We start from the raw sequence: 18,420 nt of genomic DNA, 5'->3' as shown, positions 1-18,420 counted from the left end.
TTTCCATTTGACCCAGACACGGGGTATTATGCCCACTTTAGAGGTGAGGAAACAGGTACAGAACTTGGCCTGAGATTCGAGGGCAGCAGAAACTGCCCTAGACCTTAGTGGGGGGTGGGGGGGAAGGAAAGAGTCTGGGAAGGAGGGGACAGAAGGGACCATCACACTAGTCTGGTTGGGCTGTGTCCTGGAGACCAAGGGCTTTAGAGTCAGACAGACCTGGTTCAGGCTGGGTCTCAGCCCCTCACTAGCTGCAAACAGACCAGTCTCAGCAGCACCCCGCCCCCGCCCGCCCTGTAAGGGGGTAAGGGGGCGTTAACTGTATCTACTTCCTCAGGGCACTGTGAGGAACCAGGGAGCAGCCCTGTGCTGGCCTCTAGTGAGCCCTGGACTCACCTGGAAGTGCCTTCAGTGCAGGCAGCAGCCTTGGAAGAGGAGGCCTTCCGTGACGCCAGAGACAGAGCACCCTGGGGTGCGGGGAGCGGAGGAGCCCTGAGCCAGCGGGGAGGGACTGGGCTTACTCCCTGTTGGCCCTTACCAGCCCTGCCCCGTGCGCGGTCCAGTCCCCAAGGCCTGTATGGTTCGGCTCGAACCCACCAAGTGTGCCTCTCTCCACCCCCTCAGTGTGTCCTCTTGCTGGTTCTGGCACAGGCCACAGCTGGGGAAGGGGGGCAGGAGGGGCAGGACGGAATGGAGTCCCAGGAGATCCCCAGGAAACCGTGCTGGAGGAGGGGGAGAAGCCGAGGACTCTCACTTGGAGTCACTGCCGGGTGTGGATTCCCTGGGCCAGTGGCTGAGCATATAGGAAGGGGCGGCCTGCACCCTGGGTGGGAAGGGGCCTCCTTTCTTCCTCCTGAGAGCAAGCTCAGGGTCTGAGAGCAAGCTTGCTCCCGGCTCCCGCGAGGCTCAGGCCCAGCCCTGCAGAGGCAGCATGGATACCTGTCCAGGTAGGGTGCTCCCTGACCCTTGGCCGCCCAGTGCTCTCCGCCGCAGGTGGCCGAGTGCCCCAGGCTCTCCTCTATGGCCACCGGTCCCACATTCTGGTCTCTTTCCTGGACCAACCTCCGGAGCAGGGCTGGTATCTCCAAAGGGGCCCAGCTTACCAGCCCGGGTTGGGAGTCTGGGAGGGCATGAGGGCCCAATTTCTCTGGCAGGACCCAATGCCTCCTCAGCGGCTTCAGGAAAAGCCCAGCACACACCATCCCATCCTGAGCTCTGCAGTGGACGCCAGGCGAAGCTACCCATTCTGCAGACCTGCCAGGTTGGCTGTCCCACAACTTCCTCCGCACCTGGGCGGCTGTGGCCTGGAGGGGGCGGGGGGGTCCTCCAGGTAAGGCAGGTAAGCACCAGGCCAGGCTCAGGGACTTCTGGGAAGTGTGGGTGACTTTTATTATGGAAGCCAGAGAGCACTGAGATGGGGAGTGGGGGTGGCGGGGGGCTTGGCTGCCCCCTTTGTGGAACCATTCATTTGACGGGCAGGGGAGGCTTCATCAGACTAAGCCACTCAAACTCAACTCCCGCCTCCAACCCCTGCTTTTGCCATAACAATCTCATCTGCTGAAAGCCAAGGGCATTGTCAGAACAGACTGAACACCCATGCCTGCAAGTTCAAAGGTGTCTGTCCCCAGAAGTCTCATCCAAGATGACATCCTGGGACTGGTGTTTTGTGACTCCGGGAGAGTCCCCAGGGCGACCCGGGTGCCCTGATGCTGTGGACCAAGGACAGTGTTAGGTCGTGTGGGCCCTCCCCCAGTAAGCATGGAGGCTTCATAACGTGTCAGACTATCTGACTGCACCTCGATCACAGCAGGAGACGAAAATGCTCCAAAGTCAAGGAGAATCCAGGGAGGCATTTGCCCTGAAGGGGAGATGGTGCAGGTTCAAACAGCCCCTTGCCTGGGAGCACACTGCAGTTCTCCCAGTTCCGCTGGCCCCCCTACTAATCCCAGGTAAGAATTAGGCTGTGACCTTGGGTGGGTGGAGGGAGGGATTACACTGGGATTTCTGCTGCCTGCCTGCTTCCTGGGGCTCTCAGCTCCCTCCTTCTCTCTCCTCCCTTCAGGTCCTGGCTCGGTCTCCCCACGGAGCAAGCAAGCTGAGCCCTGGAGGGACACCCACCCTCCCCTCCTGCCCTCCGGCCCGAGGGCTGCAGTCTCCTTTGGATCTTTTTGCGGTCTGGGCTTGCTGTTCCTCTCAACAGTAGTCAGGAAGCCCTTACCCCAAAAAGTATCTGCGGGAGGCCTTGTCTACAGGGGGGATGTCCCCCCAAGGGCTTCAGGTGGGTCACACACCAAACTCACAGACGAGGGACAGCAACAAGGGAAGCCATCAACTTGTCTTTCCCCTAGAGCCGCTGGTTGGCCTCAGGAAAAATGCTGAGCCTCTCTGTGCCTCGGTTACACATTTAACCATTTATCTGTGTGCATTGTCTAGTGGGAGATTCCACAAGGTAAGAAAGAACACAAGAGTGGCTCAATTAATGGTGTGGATGCTGTGTTGGTGGCTTAACTCTCAGCCTGCTGTCCTCTATTTGTAGACCGTCTCCCTCTGGGATCCTTTTGGGGAATTACCTCTCCCACCCCGTGGGCACTCCGGGTGGGATTGTCACTCAAGGCATCTTGCCTTCTCCTGTTCTCCTTGGATACGAGACCCAAGGCAGGCCCGGGAATTAGAATCATGTGGAGAGAGGCAAGACTGGGAACCCAATGATCCCAGCAGCTGTGCTGAGGAGAACACTGAGCTTGTGCGTCCTTCGTCCTCTGAACTGCCCAGTGTCTGCCCTTCCTTAGCCTGGACCTTCAAGTGCCCCCTTAAGCTGGTGAACCACCCCCAAATCCTTCCAATAACATCCTCATTGTTCTAGTTAAGCAGTCAACACTGTTGCTTGCCTCGGGATACAGAGACCTCTAGGGACAGGAGGTGGGATTGCTTACCCTGGAGAAGGAGGGGACAGGCTGGCCTGGGGGACCTGTTCTCATCCTTAGGGGAGGCCCGCTTGGTGTCAGCCCCCAGCGGGCAGGGGACGGAGCAGAGGGCGGGGACCCCATACAAGGCCTGTGTTAGGGCCCAAGGAAAACATTCCCAAAGGTGAGAACGATGTTGGGATGAAGGACAGAGCAGGACCTAACACTATGGAGAAGTTTAAAATAAAGGAACATCCAGGAAGGGTCTTCACTTTCTCAAGGAGGGAGAGGATGTGTTCTGACAAAGGCAGGTCACTGTGGCTCACCTGTCCCTCCTGCCAGGTGCCGGCTGCCTGGAGATCAGCATTGCAGTGAGGCCGCGGTAGGTCAGGGATGGCCACGCAGACCTCCATCTCACCTCCCGCCGCCAGGAGAGAGCCCCGGGGGCCTGCGTATCCTCCGCCCAGGAAAGGCCGAGCTCCTCTACCCCTCCTTCTCTGGAATCCTCCTAGCCCACCCCAGTGGCTGCTGGGCCTGGGCAGTCCAAGGTGAGGGGCACAGTGTCAGGCCGCCCCGAGCCCATTACCGGGTACAGGTCACACCAGAGCCACGGCCTGCAAGAAACAACGCAGCTGGGAGGTGCCTTCCCCATGCAGAAGCCGCCAAGGGGCAGGTCTAAGCCAAGGCCAACAGGTGAACTGGTGTGTGGCCCACACTGAGTTCCAAGGTGCTGAAGGGGCCTGAGTGGGGGCTGTGGGCTCTCAGGAAGGCGGGCTGGGTGGATGGGCCGAGCAGCAATTACAGGAGGTGTGGGAGATAAACTCAGCCCCCACCTGGGAGCAGCCGGACACCAGTGGGAGAAGGCCGGATGGCAGCAGACGAAGACTGCAGGGCCGACCAGTGCCTGTGTCTGACGAAGCTCCTGCCCCTGGTGCCACCCTGACCTCCCTCCCCAACCCGGCTGCAAAGCAGGTCTGGATCGGCCACCTGCCCACCAGGGGGATGTGTATGCAGCTCAAGGGCGGCATCGTGTGGTCAGAATGAGGTAGTGCGCCCCACCGCCTCCAAAGAGCTCCAGTCATAGGTCCCTCCACCCGTGCGCAGTCCCACCCTGGGCTGGACTCCGATCTCGCCTCCTACAGATCTTCCCACAGAACCAGAGTTTCTTTGAGGAGCAGTCCTGAGGGGCGCAGAGCCTTAGAGGGATGGTGGAGAGAAGAGAGAGAGATGGAGGGAGAGAGGGCGAGGGGGAGGGGAGATGGGAAGGAAAGGTTTCAGGAGGGAAGGAGCCCCTCAGTGAGGGTGTCTGCACCCCAGGTCTGTCTCCTGGGTCTAAGCCACCTTTCAAAGGGACTTTCTAGGTGCATGTCTAGGTGCCTAGCCCCTCCCTTGAGCCCCTCAAGCTGCAACTGAAATCTCCTGCCACCCTAGGGGACTTTCCCCCCTACCCCCGGGGAAGGGGAATGGGGCCCAGGAAGAGGGCGTCATTTAGAAAAGGTTCCTGTTTCCAATGTTAATGCAAAGAACCTGAACTTCAGAATCAATCAGATCTCGATACAAATCGCAGATCCTCCCTGTATTAGCTGTGTAACCTTGGGAAAGCCCTTTACCTTCTCTGCTTCTGTGTCCTCATTGGTAAAATGGGGATATCATCCCCACCTTGCAGGGGTGAAGAGGGGCCGCTGTCAGGACAAGGAGTGGTCACTACCCTATCAGTTCCGGGGAGGTATCCGCCTGCTGCCTGTGCGTTGCGACATCTTTCTGCACGTGTGTGCATGTGTCCATCTGGCAATAGATGGTTTGATTGAAACTGGCCATGGTTGCATGCCCCTGTGTAACCCACCCAAGGAGAGAGGAGGTGTGCTGAGAGCCTGAGTACCGTGGCCAACACCGACAGGGTTGGAGTAAGTCGACAACGATGGGAAAGGGGGCTGGGGGGCATAAGGCTGCTAGAGCTGGAGGGACAAAGTCTGAGGCTTTGGGAGACAGAGGGGATGGGGGAAGTAGAACGGAAAGGGTGAAAGAAAGTCAAGAAAGGAACAGAAGAAGGGAGAAGCGTGCATGGCAATGTGGAAAGTCTCTCAAGGGGCTGTGTCCCCCTTTCGGGGGCTGTTCGAGGTGCCAGGGCAGCAGCATCCAGCCAGGGTCCCACTGAGCCACACCGCTCGAGTGTCCTCGCATGCGTCTCCTTCCTTCTCCGGGCTGCAACTTCTGCACCTGGAAAATGAGAAGAATGTGCTGCTGGCTTCTTTCTCCCAGCCATCTCCTCCTCTCCCAGCCCCACCTCCCAGGCAGGCCGGGATGGGGGTCCCACCAGCTGTCCTTGGGGTAGGAGCTGTGAGGGCACCGGAGGGTGTGCCAGCCGAGGGTGGGGGCAGGCTGAGCACGAACAGGCTCTGGGAGGAAGGAGTCAGAGAAATTATCAGCGATGAAGACCTATAGGTTTCCCCAAAGTATAATTTGAATAGAAATGTCAAGCGCACCTGGAGTTATTATAGCCTGTAATCCTAATGACATACAGTCCTATATACCAACATGATAATATCCCGAGTGGGTATGGCAATGCTGCCTCGCATTAATCCTGCCTTTCTCCCCCACGGGTTTGCTCATCCCCAGCGCCTACAGAGCCTCCTTTGTTCTTCCCAGAGGCAGCCCGTGCAGATCTGCCTGGGTAGACACAGTGGGAGGATCAACATGCTCCCAGAATGGAGCTGTTGTGTCACGAGTAGGGGCATGGACAGTGTCATTTGGTGCTTTCATTTTTTAAAAAAGATTTTATTTATTCATTTGAGAGAGAGAGAGAGCATGAGCAAGGGGGAGGGGCAGAGAGAGAGGGAGAAGCAGACTCCCAACTGAGCAGGCAGCCAGATGCAGGGCTTGATCCCAGGATCGTGAGATCATGACCTGAGCCAAAGGCAGACGCTTAGCTCACTGAGCCACCCAGGGACCCCTCGGTGTGACCTAAGTCCCCTGGAAGCTACTGAGCCCCACCATCAGCCTCCCTCTTCTTCCCCACTCTCCCTCTCTAGCATCATTTCCTTCTCTCAGTCCTTCTTCCCCATCTCCTCTTCTTTCCTAGCATCTATGCCTTGTTCTGCAAGGGACACCCTCAGACACAATTCTTTCCTTCTGGAGCCCTTGGGGTTAGTGGGTACTCATCCTGCTGGCTATGCTCCTTGGCTGCAGGGTTTGGGGCTGGGAAGGGGGAGAGACTGTTGCATGAAGTGGGAGCAGCATGGTTAGGGGTTGGTGGGCAGGGGGCTTTCAGAATAGGGCACAGAACATCCAGGCCAGTGCACCACCTCAGGATGGACCCTGGGCTTGTTTTATCTACAGCATAGCCCATGCCAGTCCCTAGGACTTAAAGCCAAGGTTGCACAACTCACACAATCCAGGAATCCTTTCCCAAATCCCATGTTCAGCCTTGTAGAACAGCAGTTCTGGAAGTGTGGTCCCTGTATCAGCAGCTTCAGCATCACCTGGGATCTTAGTAGAAATGCACCTTCTCAGGCCCCACTGCCAAGGGTATGCTGGACATGGTTTGTATCGCCTTGGGAGACCCAGTTGAGTGCATTCCCTCCCCATCTCCACATTTAGTGACAGTCACATTGAGGGCTTAAAATCAGCCATCGTGGGAATATTTACACCATGGGAATTGGCAGACACCGCAAATCAGGGCTTATTTTTCTTTCCGGGAAGAGTTTCCAGCACACCATTGGACCTCGTCCACACCTACTGAATCAGAAACGCTGGAGGTGGGACCCAGCAGTCTGTGTTTTAATAAGCTTTCCAGATGAACCTGATGCACAGTCAAGTTTGAGAACCACTGTTCTAGTTGGTTAGCACTGGCAGAATCATGAGAGAGATGGGAAAAAACTAGGGGGTTGGGGATAAAAAAAAAAAGGAGGGGGGAGACGTTGGGTAGCCAAAGAGTAAGGCTTTGCAAGGAAACTTTGGGGAAGGTGAAGAAAGAAGAAAGTAAACCGGACACTGGGCCTTCCGTCCCAGCAGAAGGGCAGCCAGGCACTTGGCAGGAAGCCTTCCCGGATAGAGATGAGCCCTCCAGCCCTGGCACCGGGAAGAGGGGCTGAGGAGGTTCAGGTGCAGCCTATTTGGAATGCTCTGTTTTTTTCAGATAGCTGGATGAGGGAGACGAAGTCAATCACTCCAAGTCACGAGATCAGGAGGGCGTGGAATAATTGGCTGGAAAAATGCCCCTCCAGATGATATTTCTGCAGCTCAGAAGAAGACATTGACAAGCAGTTCATTGCAGATACAAAGAAGGGAAATTCTGAAAAGTTTCTTTCACAGAAGAGATGGAAATGCAAAATCACAGCACCATATCCATTACTACTCGTGTAAATGTGTGCAAAATGCCATGGGGGACTTCTTTTCCTTTTTCCAATGTTGAAATATTTCAAGCATACAGAGAAATATAAGAAGTAATATAACAAAAGCCTTGCAACCACCACCAGAAATAGCAAATATTAACATATTGCCACTTTCATGTCGGATTCTTTATTTTTTTTAAGATTTTATTTATGCATTTATTTATTTATTTATAGCACATGCGAGCAGGGGAAGGGGCAGAGGGAGAAGGAGAGAGAGAATCTCAAGCAGATGGACACCGAGCTGAGCACAGAGCCCAAAGTGGGGCTTGATCTCACGACCCTGAGATCATGACCTGAGCAGAAACCAAGAGTTGGTCACTTAACCGACTGAGCCACCCAGGCGCCCCTCATGTCAGATTCTTTAAAAATAAAAATAATAATAATAATAATAATAATACAACCTTACATGGGCGCCTGGGTGGCTCAGTCGTTAAGCATCTGCCTTCGGCTAAGGTCATGATCCCAGGGTTCTGGGATCGAGTCCCACATCGTGCTCCCTGCTCAGCGGGAAGCCTGCTTCTCCCTCTCCCACTCCCCCTGCTTGTGTTCCTGTTCTTGCTGTCTCTCTCTGTCATATAAATAAATAAAATCTTTAAAAATAATAATAATAATAATAATACAACCTTACAGACACGGCAAAGTCCCCTTTGCCTCCCTTTTCCTTCCTCCAAAGATGCAGGAGCTGTCCTAAAATTGATGGATATTCTTCTCATAATGTGTTCATACTTTATCACATATGAATTACTCATAAATTATACTAACAATGTTTTAAGTGCTTCTCAATTTACGTAAGTGGTGTCACACTGAACCTATCATTCTGGAACTTGCTTTTTTCACCTAACGTGATGTTTCTAAGGTCTGCTTGTGTCGCTGGGTGAAGATCTAGCTCATTCTTTTTAACTGATGAATAACATTAAACTGTACAAGTAGACCACAGTTCATCCATTAACCTACTGATGGACATTGAAGTTATTTCTAATTTTTCCCTTGTCACAAATTATTCTCCAGTGAACATCCTTGAGCTTGTTTCTCTAGAGTATGTCCCTAGAAGTGCTGCTGCTTACCCTTGGGAGAACACATTCCCAGTTATACACATGTTGCCAAATTGCTCACAAGCTTGGCTGAACCAGTTCATACCTTCACTAACGTGGATACGATACATCCTAACATGTTCCTTCTTCCATGTGCTCTTGGGTTGTATGCTTTCCTGAATGTAAAAGCAATTATAAAGATTTTTCTAGTTCATTTCTGACCTTTCTCCTCCTACCTTTACTTTCTCTTAAAGGCTTAAGTTCTTCAGACATGAATTCTTCCACCACCAGGGTTTTCCAGATCCTGAACCCAGTGGCCCAGAAGAAATGACTGGTATGTGCATTGTAAGGTGACGTTATGTGTGTGTTCGTTCATGTGTGTGACTCTGTCGTGTCTGTGTGTGTAGCTCTGTACCAAAGCCAGCAAGAAGATGGACTGGGAAGGGCAGGTCTTTTACGGTGTCTTCTCAACAATGCATAAAACCGGGAGAAGAGTACCCAGTGCAACTTAGAATCTACTCTCATACTCCAGGTCCTTTCCTCCCCCTCTCTTATTTGGTGTGGGTTAGGGAGAGACCTGTCCCAGGATGTCACCCTACTGCTCCATCCTCCCTGCTCCCTGATCCCCACCAACCTCCAAATACTTCCTAAGCCATGGAAACACATGGGAGAGGGAAAGAGGGGTGCTGCGTGAGGGAGGGGCAGTCCCATGTGATCCATCTGGGGGAAAGGGCGGACTTTTTGGCCCTGAGTCTAACAGCTCTCTGTCCATGCCAAGGGCTGCCTCCTGCATCTGGGCCTGTAGGATTGGGAGAGCTGCCAAAATCCTAGACTGGGCAGTGACAGAGGACAAACTAGATCCTGGCCACTGACCCTGACCCTCAGCCCAGGGCCATACAGAACCGGTCTGGGGTGCCTTCCCTCCTGGGCCCTGAAGCAGGGAGCCTTTAAGGCCTCTGAAATAGACTTGAGAAGAGAGGGGATAGATTGAAGGGACCACCACAAAATCACCTGTCTCACACTAAAAACATTTCAAGATGCAGGACCCCAAGGTGAGGGAAAAATTTCCAGTCACAGTTCAGTGGAAGTATGGAGGGCCCTGATCCAAGGACTATTTTTGAGTGGGATTTTTTCCCCTCAATACTTTATTTCTTTTTTTTTTAAAGATTTTATTTATTTATCAGAGAGAGAGCACAAGCAGGGGGAGTGGCAGGCAGAGGGAGAAGCAGGCTCCCCACTGAGCAAGGAGCCGGATGCGGGGCTTGATCCCAGGACCTCGGGATCGTGACCTGAGCCGAAGACAGATGCCTGGCAGACTGAGCCACCCAGGGGCCCCTTACCCTTAACACTTTAAACAGTGTTTGTTCATAGGGGGTACTGTGTTTATCCCTTTTCAAAAATATGAAGCTCGAAACCCTTGGCTTCCTTGTTTCACAGACTCTTTTGGCCCTAAACAGCTTGCCCTTATGGGCAACAGGTGGCTTACTTCAGGCTGGAGGACATCCATGTGCCAAGAAGGTCCCAGCAGAGACCTCACCTCTGAGCCCTGGTTCACCAGCCAATGAAGATGAACGGAGGTGACGTCAGTACATCCTGTTTCCCAGCCCAGCCCAGCCCGAGAGGATGGGACCAAGTGAGGAAAAGAGCCAATGTAAGTGACGGATGCCATGACCGATGTTGGTAAAGAAGTGGGGTAAGGCAAATGAGTCAGCAGCAAGTTTAAGCAATGAAAATTGCACCACAGGGTGTTTCTCAAATTCTTGTCTACTTTTAGAAAATATGCAATACCATTCAGTTGAGCGTCTTGATTCTGAAATAGCTACAGAAAATGTTAAAAATGCTGTGGGTGCACTAACACACACAATAGTTAACAATTGTGCTGCGCGCCCCTCAGCAAATCTTTAAGGCTGGCTGTTCTTAGTTTCCTCATCTGTAATATGAGGGGAATGCGTGAAAAATGTCTCTGGAGATTCCTTCCAGTCTAACATTCTGTGATTTGGTATTATGCTCACATTCTTAATTCCCAGGCTGCGTGTACACAATGCCAAGACCACAAGTCAATTCAGTTAGTGTGGACAAAATGTCCTCTCCAATCAATTCTTTGGCACAGTGTCGATAAAACAACTAGTTAATTGACACAATTTTTTATTTCACAACTGGCTTCTCTGGCATCTTCTCGACCAGTCCCTCCAGGGGGGTGTCCTGACATGCTGCATGTCTGGAGCAGTTATAAGGTGTGCCCCAGGCAATTCTCTATTACTAATGAACTACTGAGGTTTTGAAATGATTGGTGAATTTTTTGTCAATTAGAAGAGAGTCAATGTATCCCTATGATAATGCCCATGCCACTCACTTGCACTCTGATGTTCTGCCCTATAAGGAAGGAAAAGGGGTGGACTTAAAGCTTCCAGACAGGGATTGCCTGTAGCCCTGAGCCAAATCAGGGATGCCCAGGGGAGGTTGTCATATGTCGTGCATGTGAGTATCATCCATCACCTGGAACGTGGCATTTGAGGACGACTGATAGAGACTCCTGATACATAGTTAGACAGCAAATCACTGGAGACCTGGGCCCCGGAACAATCTGATCTAGATCTGGACTGCTGGCAGTATCCCATGATCCAGCTGCAAGCCAATGGAGAAAGAAAGCATTGAACAGAGTACAAAATGAAAGGCCTGTCTCTTGGTCCAAAAAACATTATTTCACCATAAGCTGCTCATAGCTGGGGAGGGGGAAGGGGTGTGAAATAATGTTTACTGAGCATGTACGTGCCAAGTCCTGTGTCAGACACTCATGGCAGGTTTCAATGCTACCCGCCGTGTAACTTTCTGTTCTCGGCTGTCCAGTGGGATTTGCACTTCCTCCCCATTGTGGTTTGGAATATTCATGTAATACTCGGGCCATGAGTTGTGAGTAGAAGCAATGTGTGTCAATTCAATGCCGGGGCATGTAAGTGCTAGTTTTAGACCCTCCAAAGCTTTCTCTCCCTCTACCATGGGGGCTGGCAACAGACAGTGGCATTTCCATCATCAGCCTGAGTCCTGAGCGGCTGTGGAGCAGAGCCCCCAGCCAACTGTGATGCATGTGAATTACACATCACATGGGAGGATATCACAAAACTTGGTTGTGGGGTGCCTGGGTGGCTCAGTCGGTTAAGTGTCTGCCTTCAGCTCGGGTCGTGATCCCAGGGTCCTGGGATGGAGCCCCATGCCGGGCTCCCTGCTCAGTGGGGAGCCTGCTTCTCCCTCTCCCTGCTGCTCCCCCTGCTTGTGCTCTCTCTCTATCTCTCTGTCAAATAAATAAAATCTTAAAAATAAATAAATAAAACTTTTAAAAATAAAAGCCACTAAGATTTTAGGGTTGCTTGTTACTATAGCACAACCTAATTTTATGCTGACTGATACAATGTTTTACATTACATAGTAACATAGTGAGAAAATGTGAGCTTTTGAATTAAAAAGACTTGACTGGAATCTTAACACTTAATGACCTTGAACAAATCCATAACTTCTCTGGGTCTCAGCTTCCTCATCTATAAAACAGTAGCAATGATTCCTATCTCATGATGTTATTAGGTTTGGAAATAGTATTTATAAAGTACCTAGCACAGGATTTGGCACAGAGTAGATGTTCAACTGTAAATTATTTTAATTTCATTAATTCCTCAAAATAGGCCTATGAGTAAACAGAGACCACAGGAGTATAAGAGAAGAGATAATTCGGGCGCCTGGGTGGCTCAGTTGGTTAAGCAACTGCCTTCAGCTCAGGTCATGATCCTGGAGTCCCGGGATCGAGTCCCGCATCGGGCTCCCTGCTCGGTGGGGAGTCTGCTTCTCCCTCTGATCCTCCCCCTCTCATGCTCTCTGTCTCCCATTCTCTCTCTCAGATAAATAAATAAAAAAAAAAATCTTTAAAAAAAAAAAAGAGAAGAGATAATTCATTATTGATGTTTCGAATGCCATGATATGTTATGGAGAGCCCTGTGAATGGGTGAAGTTATCTGTGCCCATCCGCCCCTGAGCTGAGAGAAGCTCTAGAATGGAGAGGTGGCCCCAAGGATACCATTTCCAGTTTAGCCTTTCTGTTGCCAGAGGAAAGGCAGATTTCACCTACAGAAGTGATTCTTGATACCTTCGGCATATAAAATAAAAATATGACAGGGGTGTAGGCTAGTATCACTGTTAACGTCACTGAAGCTTGTTATCCCACCAAGCAAGGTGCCAGATGAGGTCTTTCCCAAAGGTCCCATGAGCTAAACTCTTCTCTCAAATCAACGTATTAGTAGCATCATGCCCACTTCGCCAGCTCAGCCAGGACCCAGGAATAATCAGAAGAGCAAAATGCAGAGGAACGGAGAGGAGGAGAATATACATGGGGCGGGGAGGGGGGAATTGAGGGGCCCTTTCCCTCCTCCTGATCCCCACCAAGGCTGGCCTGATACAGCAGCAGGGGCATGACCGGGCGGGAAGTGGGGGGACCATCCCTTCCCTCCCCACGCTGGTCACTCTGAAAACCATTCCGTTCCTGAGCCAAAACTTGCTACAATTCCCACTCATATTCAACTCAGTGGAGTATGATGCCTCCAAACCCCGTTATCTCCAAGGTCTGCTCCCAGATCTCTTTTCCTCTGCGATGCTACACCATGGCCACAAACTTGGTATTACGACCTACGTAATGTTTTACATAACATGGTAACATAGTTACTCTGGAGCCCTGTTGAGTTTCTCAATTCTGACTCTGGGACGGAAGCTCTCTGGACATATCCACATACATGGCGTGCAGACAGTCAGGGCCCCAAGGAAGACCTGATGACCCTGTCATCAGCAGTAGGTCAGACAGGAAGCAATGGCTGACACCCCAAGGTCCTTGTTGAATGAAAAATAAACAGATGCCCAGTTCCAACAAATCACGACATGTTTGGGCAGCTTTCACACTGGCCAACAATCTTCCCCTGACTTGCTCCCAATTAACTTTTGACTTTTCCCATGAAGACCCAAGGCCCTGTGAGAATTCCCACAGCCAGTGGAGTGACTGATCTGCAGCAAACGGGTGATTCTTCTAAGAAGCACGTATTAGATGCACGTGGATCTGCGCTCAGAGGTTTACAGCATCCTAGGAATTGAAATAAGATTGTGACATTGGGTCCTGGCGAGGCCAGTCAGCCTCATCGTGATCGAGATCTCAGATTGCACCCTGATCCAAATTAAAATCTGTGAAATGGCTTCCGTGACCATGAGCAGAATAAACAGTGGCTCATGGGAGCCAAGTATAAAATATTCAGGAACTTTGTGAGTCAGTTTTTAAACCACTGATAGCTTGAAATCTATAATGGTAGAAGTATTTACACCATGAAAATTGGCAAACTACAAATCAGAGCCGGTTGGCTCCCTTCCTTCCTCCTTCCCTCCCTCCCTCTCTCTCTCGCTCTCTTTCTTCCTTTCTAGAGCTAGTTTACCAAGGTATACATGGCTTTTTTTTTTTAAGATTTTATTTATTTATTTGTCAGAGGGAGAGAAAGAGCGAGTGAATACAAGCAGGGGGATCGGGAGGCAGAGAGAGAAGCAGGCTCCCCAATGAGCAAGGAGCCCCATGCGGGGCTCGATCCCAGGACCTCAGGATCATGACCCGAGCTGAAAGCAGATGCTTAACCGACTGAGCCGCCCAGGCATCCAGGTATGCATGGCTTTTTGCAAAGCCATTTCTTTCACTGGAAAAACTATGCGGCGCCTGGGTGGCTCAGTTGGTTGAACGTCCAACTCTTGGTTTCAGCTCAGTTGTGGTCTCAGGATTGTGAGATCAAGCCCCACATCGGGCTCCATGCTCAGCACGGAGTCTGCGTGAGACTCCTTCCTCTCACTTCTGCCCCTCCCCCTATTCTCGCTCTCCTGCTTTGGCGCTCAAATACATAAAGAAATAAATCTTTTTAAAAAAATGAATATTCAGGGCGCCTGGGTGGCTCAGTCATTAAGCATCTGCCTTCGGCTCAGGTCATGATCCCAGGGACCTGGGATCGAGTCCCACATCCAGCTTCCCGCAGAGCCTGCTTCTCCCTCTCCCACTCCCCCTGCTTGTGTTCCTGCTCTCGCTATGTCTCTCTCTGTTAAATAAATAAAATCTTTAAAAAAAAAATGAATATTCATTGGAAAAGCTATTCCAGGGGTAGAATAAAAGAAATCAGCTTTGTATATGGGAAGAACATAGCCCTCTAAAACCTTAGACCACTATGAGGACTAAAAAAAAGTAATATTGATAAAAATTTTGACCAGATAAGGGGCTGTGGCTTCAGTCCCTCTGTTGAGATGGTAAATGGAAAAGCTTTAGCTGACGTGAAAACAACTACATGTAAATGCTGAGTTTTATAAAGCTGCAGGAGTGGGCAGAAGCGCTGTAGGAAGCCTTCCTGAATTCTCAGTAGAGCAGTGGTCTTCCACGGCTGTGGATGGCAGGGAGCCGTCTCTAGCTGCCAAGCCTTGCAGAGAGGCGCTGACACCTGGGACTCCCCTGACAGACCCATGCTGTGGGGGCTGTGCCGGGAGGGACACAGAGCTTTGAAGCATCTATGGTTAGACTGCGTTGTGTCCCCTCAAAATTCCCACAGTGGAGAGCCCCAACCCCCGATGTGACTGTATGTGGAGATAAGGCCTTTAAGAGGGTAAAGTTAAATAAGGTCATAAGGGTGGGGCCCTACTCCAACAGGACGGGTGTCCTTACAAGAAGAGAGAGTGACACCAGGGGTGTGCACACCCAGAGGAAAGGCCATGTGAGGGCACAGAGAGTAGGCGGCCATCTGCACTTCTCACCAGACGTTGACCCTGCTGGCACCTTGGGCATAGACTTCCAGCGTCCAGAACTGTGAGAACCGTGAGAATATGAATTTCTGTTACTTAAGCCACCCAGCCTATCGTGCTCTGTTATGGCAGACCTCGCCAACTAACACAATCTACAACGCACATCGCTTGTTTTCTGGTTTTGTCTGCTTATTGGTCAATTTTGCAGTGTAAGACACCTTTCCATAATCCTTCAGACCCTCTTGACCCTGCCTGAGATTCTCAATGGTCTGAGCTGAAACCAAGAGTTGGACATTCAACCAACTGAGCCACCCAGGCGCCGCATAGTTTTTCCAGTGAAAGAAATGGCTTTGCAAAAAGCCATGCATACCTGGATGCCTGCACAGTGACCCAACTGTGATGCCAAAGGGTACAACCCCTTTGGCTGAGTCAGAACATTGGCAGATTACCATAGCGGGGAGACAGAGGTTGAACACGGGAGAACTCCGCTCCATCAGCCTCTAGTTGTAGGACTGTGGGCAAACTTTCATCCCCTCTGTGTCTCCGTGTCTTCACCTGTCAAATGGGGGCAAAAATATTATCCTCCCTTATAGGATTATAGTGAGGAGAAAACAAGATAACGTAACAACAAGCCCATAGCATAATGCTCTGTGAGCCCTCCTTCCTAAGGCCCAGGCAGCCTGGGGTGCAGCCTGGAGGGGAGCCGGGTCTGCTGGCCGTGGCGGTGGTGGGGGTGGGGGGTTTACCTGGGAGGGCAGGGTCTCTCCTCTCTAGGGGACCTGCACTGTGGAGGAGTAAGTTAGCTGGCTGGGGCGGCCCCTCTTGGCACCAAGACCTGCCCCCCGTTGAATTCTTCTCTCTCCTGATTGTTCCCAAACAGGACGGGAACGTCCTCCTCTGGAGAACACTGTGTATCTTAATAAATAAGATAATGAAGTAAAAGGTTCAGAGAGAGCCCGGTTCTCAGCATGCACTCATTAAACGTTAACAATTTCGATCTACTCACTTCCCAAAAGCAGATTTCACCTCACCCTGCAGAGCAGTTGTGGCCACAGGACTGAGGCATAATTTGGACCCTTTTGATAAGAATGGCACTGAGTAACTTCATCAATCAACTTGGTTGGGCTTTTCTTTCCTTTTTTTTAAGATTTATTCATTTAGGGGTGCCTGAGTGGCTCAGTCGTTAAGCGTCTGCCTTAGGCTCAGGTCAGGATCTCGGGGTCCTGGGCTCGAGTCCCACATAAGGCTCCCTGCTCAGCAAGGAGCCCGCTTCTCCCTCTCCCACTCCCCCTGCTTGTGTTCCCTCTCTCACTGTGTCTTTCTCTGTCAAATTAATAAAATCTTAAAAAAAAAAAAAAGATTTATTCATTTATTTGAGAGAGAGAGAGAGCAAGCGAGCCCATTTGGGAGCAGGTCCCTGCTGAGTACGGGGAGCCCCATGCGGGCTTGATCCCAGGACCCTGAGACCATGACCTGAGCCGAAATCAAGAGTCGGATGCTCAACCAACTGAGCCACTCAGGCGCCCCTGCTTCAGCTTTTCTAAGGGGAATTATGGAAAGGTGTCTTACACTGCAAAATTGATCAGTAAGCAGACAAAAATAGAAAACAAGCAATCTGTGTTGTAGACTATGTAGATTTTGTTCATGCCAAAGGCTTCTCCAAGCCTTCCCAAACATCTGGGATTAAACAGGCTGAAGCACCGCCCCCCCTCCGCCGCCGCCGCCACAATGACCCCAGCCAGGGTGTAGTGAAGCCCAGCAGTGGTCCTTCCTGCCATCCTGATCTTCCTCACCACACCAGCTATGTGGCTTTACTGAACTCCACCTGGCTCGCCTCAGGGCTCTCGTGTCTCGTGTCCTTCACCGTGAGACTTGTGACCTGGGAGGGAATAGAAAACAAAGCCTGCCCTGACCAGGACAGGAGAAGTAGGTTTACAGCAGGAAAGGGTTCCCCTTACGGGTGGTCTGGACCCAGGGGAGTTTGCCTCACTGAGTCAAACTCAGTGAGCTGCCACCTTTGGGCCCTGTCCCTCCGTGTCTGACACCCCAGGTCAGACTGAAAACCTCTTCCAGACTGTCAGCTCTTCCACTACTGCTGTTTTCGCGTCCCCGGGATCATGCTGAGCGCACAGGGATGCTCAGATAGAAGTCACTTTTTGCTCTGTGTCACCTTCGGGTTAAAAGTCTTTAAAAGCCCTGTTCTGGGATGGCCTGCTTTGTACCTACAGAAGAGCAGGCTTCGCAGAGTCAGATGACATGAGGGGTCAGTTTACAATCTAACCTTATCAGGGACCTGGTTGCAAAGGGACCTTTCGATGGAGATTAGAGATTAGAGATAGCGAACTCAGCAAAGAGCTGAGACTGAGCAAGGAATTCAGGTAAGGAAAATCTTCCTGCTGATTCAGAAAAAGGCAGTCACAAGTGTCGAATATTCTGGAAATCTCACACCTTACTATAATTCACTCTCTCTCTCTCTCTCTCTCTCTGCAGACTACAAGGAAACAGGGCTAAGACACAAACAAAAACACAAGAAACCAAGCCTTCTTCTGAGAAGTTATAAGAGGTCGGGAGAGGTCCTTAATTAAACATCGGAGATCAAGGCAGGAGAAAAGCTCCCAACCAGGCCTCTTGACAGATCCGATCAGATTTGGCACACAGCTAAGAAAGTTAAAAGATTCAGGGTCGATGAATTCTCCCCAAGCCTAAGGCAGACCAGGATTACACTAAATAAAGGACGGCAGCATTGGTAATGAAGATGCTGGTTTACACTTCGGTGCTGGCGTTTCTTTGGATCTAACTCCAACTGCATATCCTGTCTTAAAATAATATTTTTTCTTCTTTGTTCTTGGTTATTTTAACAAAAAGCTCTATTTTAATTATTGAAAGAACACCAATGCCACTAAAAAAGCACACTTCAGGGGCGCCTGGGTGGCTCAGTCGGTTAAGCCGCTGCCTTCGGCTCAGGTCATGATCCCAGGGTCCTGGGATTGAGCCCCACATCGGGGTCCCTGCTCAGCGGGAAGCCTGCTTCTCCCTCTCCTCTGCCCCTCCCCCAATTCGTGCGCTCTCTCACTCTCTCTTTCTCAAATAAATAAATAAAATCTTTAAAAAAAGAAAAAGAAAAGCACACTTCAGTTCCTAATGCTTTCAGGGAACCAAGCAATTCAAGCCCGGCTATCCGGTGGCAGTTTGTTGTAAAGCACTGGCGAGGAGCCTCAGGGGACCTAGACGATCGCTAGATGTGAACCCACAGAGTTCTGGTAAATGCCATAATGCTTGACCAATACTTATTAAGAAACCCCACCC

At 51.0% G+C, this 18,420-nt stretch overlaps 1 long non-coding RNA gene across 1 annotated transcript; it reads left to right on the top strand.

Moving 5' to 3' along the window:
• Positions 1 to 3,339: 3,339 nt before the first annotated feature.
• LOC145716487 (uncharacterized) lies at positions 3,340 to 18,300 on the top strand. Its single transcript, XR_014139158.1, has 6 exons — positions 3,340 to 3,948; positions 4,570 to 4,807; positions 7,039 to 7,261; positions 8,580 to 8,659; positions 9,763 to 9,976; positions 17,605 to 18,300. It is a non-coding gene; the product is annotated as an uncharacterized LOC145716487 (long non-coding RNA).
• Positions 18,301 to 18,420: the final 120 nt, after the last annotated feature.

Source organism: Leptonychotes weddellii, chromosome 12 (genome assembly GCF_054177405.1).
Source record: "Leptonychotes weddellii isolate Sample4059 chromosome 12, ASM5417740v2, whole genome shotgun sequence".
Taxonomy (NCBI): domain Eukaryota; kingdom Metazoa; phylum Chordata; class Mammalia; order Carnivora; family Phocidae; genus Leptonychotes; species Leptonychotes weddellii.
The sequence above is the reverse complement of the archived record's forward strand: the minus strand, read 5'-3'. Positions and strand labels throughout refer to the sequence as shown.